Here is a 10,845-nt window from a genome sequence, read left to right on the forward strand (position 1 = left end):
ACCAACCTATGTCATTAATTTAAAAAAACTTAATTTAAATCTAAATTATTGGCCACTACCATTATTTAACAAATAAAAGAGAAACAGAGCAAGGTGAGAAATTTTGATTATTAGGTATTGGCACTAGTTTTTTCAAGATCTTTTAATCCTTGTATACCTCTCTAAATTACTCGCCTGTGCGGAAGCATGGGTTGATGGACTAGTTTTACTAATTTTCAGCACAAAACTCATGAAAATTGTTCTTCGAAAATTGAAGTGAGCCAATATTAGCTGGAAAGAACTTCGACCATCAACATAAATTGCTGAAACTAAGAGCATCTCCAACAGCTTTGGTAAAACTGAATAGCTAAAAATCTTTTTAGGTATATGAGAGAGAAAAATTTAGATACTTAAAAGTTGCATTCTCCAACATCATATGTAAAACTGGTGACCTATAATCCTCTCAAGCACTAATCTGCGATTGGAATTTTTTTCAGGGGCCAATCTATAAACTCGTCTTATCTTCTTCCCTTCTTCCCCTCATCTGTCGCTGGCCACTCGCTGTTGACGGTAGTTAGCACGCTAATTTGTGAACCGCAAGCGCACGGATCAGTTGTAGCTCTTCCCTTAGAGTAGTCCCCCAAGGTTTATCAATCTGTGGAACAAGTGGATTTGCACGCTTAACTAAGCACTAATCTATTTAACCGAAGGTTCTTTGTATGTGATAGGATTGAACTAACAAAAGAACTAGCGATCTAGATTAAGGTAAATAGAGAGTATGAACGTAAACAAGATAGATAAACGTTTGTCCTAGGATCTAGGATCACTTGTAGATGCAATCGCCAAGCATGAAAGGACTCGATCTAAGTGTTATCATGAGAAGATGTGCACCATACCCAACACTTTCCCTCTCGTACGTTGTCACTACACGAGGGTACTCAACTATTGGACAATAAGAACACAGCATGATAATCGTTCTAGGTAAGCAAATAGGCAACCCAAAGTAGCGCTGGCCAGCCATTACATGAAAGAGCATCATCAAGATATGATTGATAACAAACAGATCTTAAACAAGAGGTCCATCGATTACAAATCAAGATCTGCATACAACCCCAAGGACAAATAGAGACTTTACCCCATGATCTTACACATGTTGACACAATTCTAGGTAAATGATGCCCTGTAGATCAACTGGACCGAAGACGATGACAAATGGGGGTAGGAAAGCCCTAGGCCGATCGGCCTGGGCACCTCCAAGCTGATTGGCTTAGGAGGTTTTCCCTTCCTCTGGTGCTCCACTTCGCGTGACTTCTGATAGGTCCAATCTTCTCTCCATTTTTCGTCCTTGTGGCGGTGGTGGATGGTGTTTTTGAGGTGTTATCTCTCTTCTTCCTCTTTCCTTTCTTAATATCCATGAGGGGGTATTTATAGTCTTCAATAGGCGGTGGTTCTGGGTCGATGGTCGATGGAAAAACCATAGAGATGTCGTGGATGTCACGCTGAAGAAACGAGAGGCCGACTGGGCCAAAGGGTCCCAAGCCGATCGGCCTGGGCCCTTTCTGGCCCTCCTGGTTCTCTCCTTCCTCGTGCTGGCTTCCCTCGATGATCCATGTCTAAATATTCATTAATCTCTTTATGTAAACCCCCTTGATTATGTTGTATTTCCTATCCTAATGCAATATACTCCAAAATACAACACATATGCAATAATAGGGTTAATTCAGGTGCCAAGTGGTGGGTTAGTATAAGAATAAACATGAAAACACTAGTTAAATAACATTAAAAGTGTGTAAATAACGAGCGCCAAGAATCCCCCACGCTTAGCTCTTGCTCATCCTTGAGCAAGTCAGCCGACTATAAACTTCTCCAGTAGGGTTGAATAAAGATCTTGAACCAAACCTGAGCAAGCGGAGTCAAGTACCTAGCCTTCAAACAAAAGTTCAGAGGAGCAGCAAAGATAATCAAGTATGGGTGTTCAAAGGTTTATCTAAGCAAAAATTCCCCACAGCTTTTATTCAGAACAACCTTCAAAAATCAACTACACTTACTTTCTAGTATCTTTGGATGGTTTTTCTTTTGTCATAAAACAATATCCCTGCAACATAAATTGAAACAAGAACTCTTTTCCAGGTGCTTACATGTCACTTAATTAAAAAGGTAGCTATCCTATTTTCTTGCAAGCTCTCATCTCTCAAAAGTCACTCAATTATATGGTGGAGCTTGGGTATGGCTAGCTAGAGCTGACACTTTTGAGCCAATGATCATACGCATATCTATATAATGTGAGGTTTTCAAGGATGAGAGGATATAGAATGGTGGACATGTGCAAAGGAATATAAAAATAAGGACTCTAAGGCACAAATGATGTCCTCGTCGTCGGATTGCACATGGTTGGAAAAAAATCCGTTCTGTAGACAAGGTCATGTTTCTTTGCACTTTTCTTGATGACAGTAAAAACTCCCCCTCGTATCTTTCTTTATTTTCTCTATTATTTCTTTTTCTTTCTCTCAATACGTTTTCTCCTTCTTTCCCTCTTTTTTTGTTTCTTTCTTCATTTTCCATCTCTTCTCCGAACCTCCTTTGAATACCACACCATAAAAATTAGTTTTAGATCCTTCCAGAAACCTTCCAAAAATTAACTGCGCAAAAACTGAAGCAAGGAGACCTCAGGCCGATCGGCCTTGAGGGGACCAGGTCAATCAGCCTGGCCTCTCCTTTCCTCTCCTCTGGTTCTTTCTGGTGAAGCTTCCTTATCGCGTATCTTACCTTATTTTTTTATAAAGCTTGACCAGAAACGGAATAGATCTTCGTAAATTGGGCTGTGTTCAAGGTATAGGTAATAAAATTTGATAAATATTTGGTTCATGTTTATGAATTCTGTAGAAAATATGATTGTTCCAGTGGAGAACTCTCATTACTGAATATTGACGAGGCTAGCAATCAAAGACGGTAAAAGGATATGATCAATACTTAGAATTAAAGCAAACCAAGAGAGAATGATCCTAACTCAATTCAAAGCATCAACCCCGCTTATGGTAGTATGAATAAATCTTTTTGGGCTTTGGATAGGATAAACAATTACTCTCAACCTGGATAAAGAACTTGATCAATCTTGTTTTTGCAAAGGTTTTAGATAAGCAATAAAATTTTAAATCACCTCCAATTCAAGCCTTACTCATAAAGTATAATCAAAACCAAAGCACTTGATCATCATAAAGCATGGGTATTGCATAAATACACCGATTACTAAACTCCACAACAAAGATTTATAATTCAAGACAATGCTCATGATACAATGTTGCAAAGACAAAGTAAAAGACAAGCAAGCAAAGGTAGACAATAAAAACACTCGCACGATCCTTGAATTTTATTCAAGGTTCTTCTCACAAAGACGTTAAAGTAGCGATCTAGGCCTAAGTCTTCCCAGAAGTTTTAGAATACTGCTACTTTATCTACTTTTGATTGAAATAAAAACACTAATAAAGACTCTCACACGACTTGACTCGACCAAACTAGATCCAAAAACTCCAAACGAGCGGCGATCTCCCCCCAAGCTTAAAAGCTACGATGTCCTTGTCATAACCATATGAAGTACCAAGGGAAAGGCGCTCATAAAAGCACTAGTGACACTGCCCACATTGCTTGCACACGGGGTGGTTGCTGCTTCCTTCTCCATGCACCTTGTTTTTTCTCATGTTGCCACACATCCCGAAAAGCTTCCTCACATTCCTCTACAAGAACTTGAAGTCATCCTCCTAACGGCGATCTGTTGGAGGTATGCCCTAGAGGCAATCATAGAGATGATGATATTCCATTTGTATTCATGATTTATATTGTGTTCCTTGAATATCCATTAAAGGCTACTTGAATTGATTTGCAATTATGTGAATTGTATGTGAAACTCTTTACTTGTATGGTTATTCTAAAGTTGTCCCTAGTCGGAGTTCATGTGAGGACAGACATGAATATTAGACTAGCACATGTATTAGTTTCACAAGTCATGGATATGGAGATGTTGAACTAATAATGTGGGCACATGTGGAGACACGTGCTAGGACTGACCCAACACGAGAAGTAGTTCTCTCTTTACACAACATATACGCTTTGTCCTTAGACCTGAGATTGTCGCATGTACTCAAGATGTGGATCGACGTACTTAGGGGCTATCAAACGCTACGCCATAACAGGGTAGTTATAAAGGTAGCTTTCGGGTTTGTCAATAAGCATGCTATGAGATATGGTCAATCAAGATGGGATTTGCCCCTCTCTGATTGAGAGTGATATCTCTGGGCCCCTCGAGTGATCGGATCCGAAAATGCATGGCCATGCTACGTACGGTTAAGAGTTAACCTACAAAGGGATTCCGAATCATAGGATCGAGAAAGAGCGGTCGGCTCGAAGCTAGACCAAATATCGTGAGGCAAAGGGAATAGCATATATATAATATTGTGATGGTTCGTCTGATATGATCTTCGTGTGCGTATAGGAGTTGGCACGTCTTGCTAGAGGCCGCTACCGACTATTGGGCTGAGTAGGAGTACTCGGGCCATGTCTATACGTGTCCGAACCCATAGGGTCACACACTTAAGGGGCTGGAAGCCCAATTCGGATGTGATCCGAGTTGGATTAGGTTTAGAAGTACTAATGGGCCTCGGACCCAGAGGCCCGTTAGGAACCTCTATAAATAGAGGGGTGGGGGCGCCCTAGGGTTTACACCTTTTGGTGAAACACATCTGCCGCGCCTCCCACGCCCTCGCCTGTTGCAAATCACGGATCTAGCAGTCCGGCTTGCGACGCTTCCTCCCTGCACGTGTGGATACCTTGGAGGTGTTGCGCCTGCAGCACTTGGACGAGCCGCCGACGAGCCATGACGAGCCACGACGAGCCGACGACGAGCCGCGGCATGAGGGCGATCTTGCTGCACGTGAACGAGCTGCTGAGGAGCTGCTGGACGTTGACGTGATCGACTACGTACGACTACGTTGATCGACTACGTACGACTACGTTGAGCGTCTTCGCTGCATCGACGCAAATCTACATCTTCCGCACCAGTAGTGCGTCGAGTTGTAATCCCGTGATCCTTATACGGCAGTTCTTCCTAGTTTTACGCGGTAGAAATTTTGATTTGCGCTAGTGTAGCCTACCTCATATCCCAACACGATCATTATCTTTTACCTTCTGATCCAGATCTTGCAAGGCTTGCATAATGTCATCGACAGCGTCGAAGAGGTAGTGGATGTTCTTCCTGCAAGCTGTGCAACACGTATGATCATGCTCCTTAGATTCTGGCCCGTCATCTTCTAGATCCTTCTCTTTGCCCTTGTCTTGACGGAGGCCATCTTGCTCCTTGCTCTCTTTCATGTCTTTAGCCCAATCCCAGTACATGTTGTCATCTTCTTCATCGCCACGGCCCGCAGCACCCCACGATCCGGGGCTCCTATCGTCCTCCCAATCGCTATCACCTCCATAGTCAGCCGGCGTGTACTCGAGCGTCTTCTCCATGTAGCTCTTGCGCTTCATCCCGAGGAGCCTTGCTGAACGCCATGTGGGAGCGACGACGACCTCCTCCTTCTTCTTGGGCGCTTCATCTTCTCTCGAGAGGATGATCAACTTGTGATCTGCGAGCTTTTCAAACGGCTCCTTGCCTCCAACACTAATGCAAGCGTTGAGAGAGGTCCTCAGCGGAGTTTTGGGACAAAAGTCGCACATCTTGACTTCCACTCGAAGAGGAGCGCTGGTGGCCACCAGAGGGGGCTAGGCCAATCGGCCTGGGGAGAGCAGGCCGATCGGCCTAGCCTCCACCTTGGCCGCCAGCTGCTCCCTCTTCTCCTCCGAGCTCTTGGTCGCCTCCATTGCATATTTTTCTGATCTTGGTGGTTCTGAATTGCTTGTATAGATATGAAATTGCTCCTCTAATTGGCTCCATTATATACTCTTGAAATAATAGCCAAGGATCCACTCATTTCCAAAAACTTCCTCGTCCCTTCCCGCAAAAATTCACTTTTATATTCTGTCATTACCAAAGATGGGAAAGGAGGAACCGAAATGGAGTCAAAAACACCCCAGGCCACTCGTCCTGGGGTTTTTTTTGGCCCATTTGACCTCCACTTTTTCATGGCAGCACATACGTCTAAAAATATATCTAATTTTTCAAGCCCCACACAAAATTTTGAAAGAAAATAACATAATTAAGATAGAGTATGTACAAAGTTCTTGTTTTAGTGTCGTCAAGCTTGACATGGTCGTTCTTCCTCTATTGTATAAACGTCAACATAATTGATAGGCACGACGTTAGGTTTCAAGAATACCGGTTTCAAGAATACCTTTAATAGTTGTCCATTCATAATATATTGATCTCCCTTGACGTCTATGATTGTTACTGCTCCGGTAGGTGATACAGAATGAACCACGTACGGTTTGTCCCACTTGCTCATCAATTTTCCTTTACTGAAGAGTTTGACCATGGAGTTGAAGAATAGCACTTTACCCCCTTCTTTGAATTCATTCTTGTGAAGTCTTTTATCAAACCACCTCTTGATTCTCTCTTTGTAAATTCTCGCACTATGGTAAGCCTTAAGCCTTATTCTTCCAATTCATTAATATGAGTCCTTCTTTTCACTCTTGCAGCATCAACATCGAGATTCATATAGCCCAATAAGCTTTATGTTCGAGTTCAACATGAAGGTGGCATGTTTTTCCATAGATGAATTGATATAGGGTCATACCTATAGGTGTTTTATGAGCCGTTGTGTATGCACATAGTGCTCCATCTGGCTTATTTGACCAATCCTTCCCTCTGATTATCGTTGTCTTCCAAAATATCCTTCAGTTGTTTATTTGAAGTTTCCGCATGTCCATTTGTTTGAGAATCATAGGCTGTAGATACTCTATGTCCGATCCCCAATTTTAATTGACATTTGCCAAAATCTTTTCCCATGAAATGTGATCCTCCACCGCTTCAAGATTCTTGGCACTCCAAACCTAGGAAATATTATAGTCTTGATCATATGAATTGACTCTTCTGTTGACATCTTCCGACATGAAATAGCTTCTACCCATTTAGACATGTAATCAACCATGACCAAGATGTGCTCAAATCCGTGTGAGTTTAAGAATGGTCCCATGAAATCTATACCCCAAACATCAAATAAATCCACTTGCAAATTGTAGTTCAATGGCCTAGAATTTCTAGCTGAAATATTTCCCGTCCTTTGGCATTCAGGACAAGAAGCAACAAACCTCTTTGCATCTTTATGCATCTCTGTCCAATAAAATCCGCTTGCCCATACTTTTGCTTGAGTTCTGAAGTGTCTAAATGTCCTCCATATTCTGATGGATGATATTTTCTAAGTACCGCTTCCCTTTCCTCTCTTGGAATGCATCTTATTAATACCCCATCTGCTCCATATCTATATAGGTAAGGTGCAGACCAATAATATTTCTTGCTCTCAACAATTACCTTTCTCCTTTCATTCCTGTGCAAGTGATTCAAGGAAGCTCTCTTTATTGCTCTAATAATGTCATTCATCCAACTATCTTTGTCAAGGATTTTGTATAGATGATCGTCTCTCATTCGGTCTTCAATAGGCTGTTTTCCATCACCTTGTTGATACATCCTCGATAAGTGGTCAGCCACCGTATTCTCTGATCCCTTTTTATCTTTGATTTCCAAATCGAATTTTTGTAGCAGCAATATCCAGTAAATTAGACGTGGTTTAGCATCTTTCTTGGACAAAAGATTTTTAATTGCAGCATGGTTGGTGTACACAATTACTTTTGAGTTAACAATATAAGATCTGAATTTTTCAAAAGCGAATACTACCGCAAGCAATTCCTTTTTTGTAGTTGCATAATTTATTTGAGCTTCATTCAAGGTCTTGCTAGCATAGTAAATTGCATGTACCTTCCCTTCTTTTCTTTGCCCAAGGACTGCCCTGACAACATAATCACTTGCATCACACATTATATCGAAGGGTAGATTTTAATCTGGAGGTTGAATGATGGGTGCGCTGATAAGTGATTATTTTAAAGTTCTAAAAGCTTGCAAGAAGTCTTCATTAAACAAGAAATTCACATCCTTTTGCAAGAGCTGTGTCAATGGCTTTGTTATTTCTGAAAAGTCCTTAATGAATCTCTTTTAGAATCAAGCGTGTTCGAGAAAACTTCTTAGTGATTTGATGTCTGTAGGTGGAGGTAGCTTCTCCACATTCTCAATCTTTTCTTTATCAACTTCTATCCCTCTTTCTGAGATGACATGCCCAAGTACTATTTCTTGCTTCACCATAAAGTGGCACTTCTCCCAGTTCAGGACTAGATCAACTTCTCCACATTGTTTGAGAGCTTTTTCGAGATTTTCCAAGCAGTTGTCGAAACTTGTACCATGTACTGAAAAATCATCCATGAATACCTCCATAATATTTTCAATAAAATATGAGAATATAGCCATCATGCAGCGTTGAAAAGATGCGGGCGCATTGCATAAACCGAAAGGCATTCTTCTATAGGCGAAAGTTCCATATGGACAAGAGAATGTGGTCTTATGTTGGTCATCCCGATGTATAGGAATCTAAAAGAAGCGGAATATATATCAAGATAGAAGAAGTGAGAATGCTTTGCTAACCTTTCGAGCATTTCATCAATAAAAGACAAGGGGAAGTGATCCTTCCTAGTTGCCTTGTTTAGCTTCCAGTAGTCGATACACATCCTCCATCCCGTCACTGTCCTCTAGGCGATTAGATCATTCTTTTCATTTGTCACGACAAGAAGTCCTCCTTTCTTTGGTACACAATGCACTGGGCTTACCCATTCACTGTGCGGTACTGGATAGATTATCCCAGCATTAAGCAATTTGATCACCTCGTTCTTTACTACATCATGCATAGCATGTCTTAGTCTTCTCCGGCCTTCCACAACTGGCTTATGTTGATCTTCTAATTGTATCCGATGAGTGCAGAAGGCTGGACTGATTCCTTTTAAGTCTTTGATCGTGTACCCAATCACTTTTTGATGCTTTCTCAATAAATTCAGCAATTTCTCAGTTTCTTCTTTGCTTAACTCGTCACTAACAATGCCTGGATACATCTTGTTGTCCCCCAAATATTCATGTTTTAATCCCTTGGGTAATGGATTCTGCTCAACGTCTGGTGCTTCTGGTTCCTGTTGCACCAATTCTCCAATATCTTCAAATTTTTTTCTTCCAGAGTTCCATATTCAGGTGACAATGCATCGGTTGCTTCTCCTAATTCATTATCTTGGTCATCCTCATTATTTTCCATTGATCTTAGTAGAGGATCCCTAAAATTTTTAGCAAAGCATACACTTTCTATCTCCTCGTTATTAGGAGGTAGATGCAAATTTTTTCGAGATGCAGGTAGAAAATCATAAGCGTATTTAGCACCATCAAGATTAATTGTTACTTTGCCTTCCCCGCATCAAGGATAACATTTACCAACTTAAGGAAATGTCTACCAAGGATTATATCAACATGATTGTCGTGGTAGGCATCAATAACAAAGAAATCAGTTGGTATAGATTTATTCGAGATATTAACTTTTAGATCTCTAAGCACACCCAAAGGTTCGGTTGTTCTACCATCTCCCATGATTAATTTAATCGGGGTTGGAGCATGTTGCAAGGTCTTACTGAAAAGTTTATCATAAAGTTTCGAAAACATTATACTTACATGTGCTCCAATATCGCAGAGTGCCTTGTTGATAATCTTTCCATTAATCATGCAGTCGATATGCAACGTGGGCAAATGTCCTTCTTCATCTTAATTGGTCCCAATTGCGTATATTTGCACCAGACTAGCGAATGGTGATGCTTCGGGCTTTACTCCCATGACCTTCTTCACTTCGGCAATGTATTCTGGGTCTACTTCTTCTTCGTTGAAAAGTTTTTGAATAATCTTTTCAGCTGTTTTCTTGTCAAGCACATACCCAGTGTGTCTCTCTAGTGTAAAATCTATCTCTGTAGCACTGGTTGACTCTTTTTGATCTGGATATGGCATATGTTTATTGAATATCTTACTGAAATCAATAGGTATCCAATCCATTTGTTCAAACTCTCGCAGGGGTTTTGCATTTGCCAGGCTTTGAGCTTCTGATATTTCTAGTTTGTCACTTTTTATACACCGCACTGGTTCCTCTTTTATATATGCTGGTTTTTCTTCTTTTTGCACCTCAGGTTCTTCTTTTGCATTCTTCTGGAGTTCTTTTCTAAAAATTCCAGCAAGTATTTGGCCTTGATTTTGTAGCTCTTGTGCTCCAGAACAATAACTATCCCATTCTCTATTCATGGCTGCTCCTCGGCTAATTTTTTGTAAGAGTTGAGCGGCTTCCTTGAGTGTTTTCTCCATAAGATCTCCTCCTGCACACATTTGGACGAACTCCCGATATTTTTGGGTTAAGAATGTATGTAACAACACATCACCTGAGAATGCAAGCTTAGGTCCTTGTTTGAGTAATCTATTGAATCTGTCCCAAGCTTGATCTATTCCTTCATCTTCTCCTTGCACAAATATAATCACTTCCTTCCGAAGGTTCTGAACTTTACTCACATAGAAAAATCTCCCACAGAACTTTGTCATTAGTGTCTTCCAATTCCTCTTCGCATCAAAAGAAGCTTCTGCATACCATCGTTTGGTTTCACCTGCAAGTGAAAACGGGAATAGATTCCACCCGGACCAAGCTGGCGGAATTCCATCTTGTTGTAGCGTGTTGTATAGCATCGTGAATCGCTCAATATGTCTATATGGATTATCAGTTTCCACTCCTTGGAAAGGATTACTTCCAACCATGTCAATTATTCCTTTATCCAAGATGTACTCCTTGGCTGCAAGTACTGAGTCAGATTTTTGCATGTCGA

The sequence above is a fragment of the Setaria italica genome, chromosome I (assembly GCF_000263155.2).
Source record: "Setaria italica strain Yugu1 chromosome I, Setaria_italica_v2.0, whole genome shotgun sequence".
NCBI classification, from domain to species: domain Eukaryota; kingdom Viridiplantae; phylum Streptophyta; class Magnoliopsida; order Poales; family Poaceae; genus Setaria; species Setaria italica.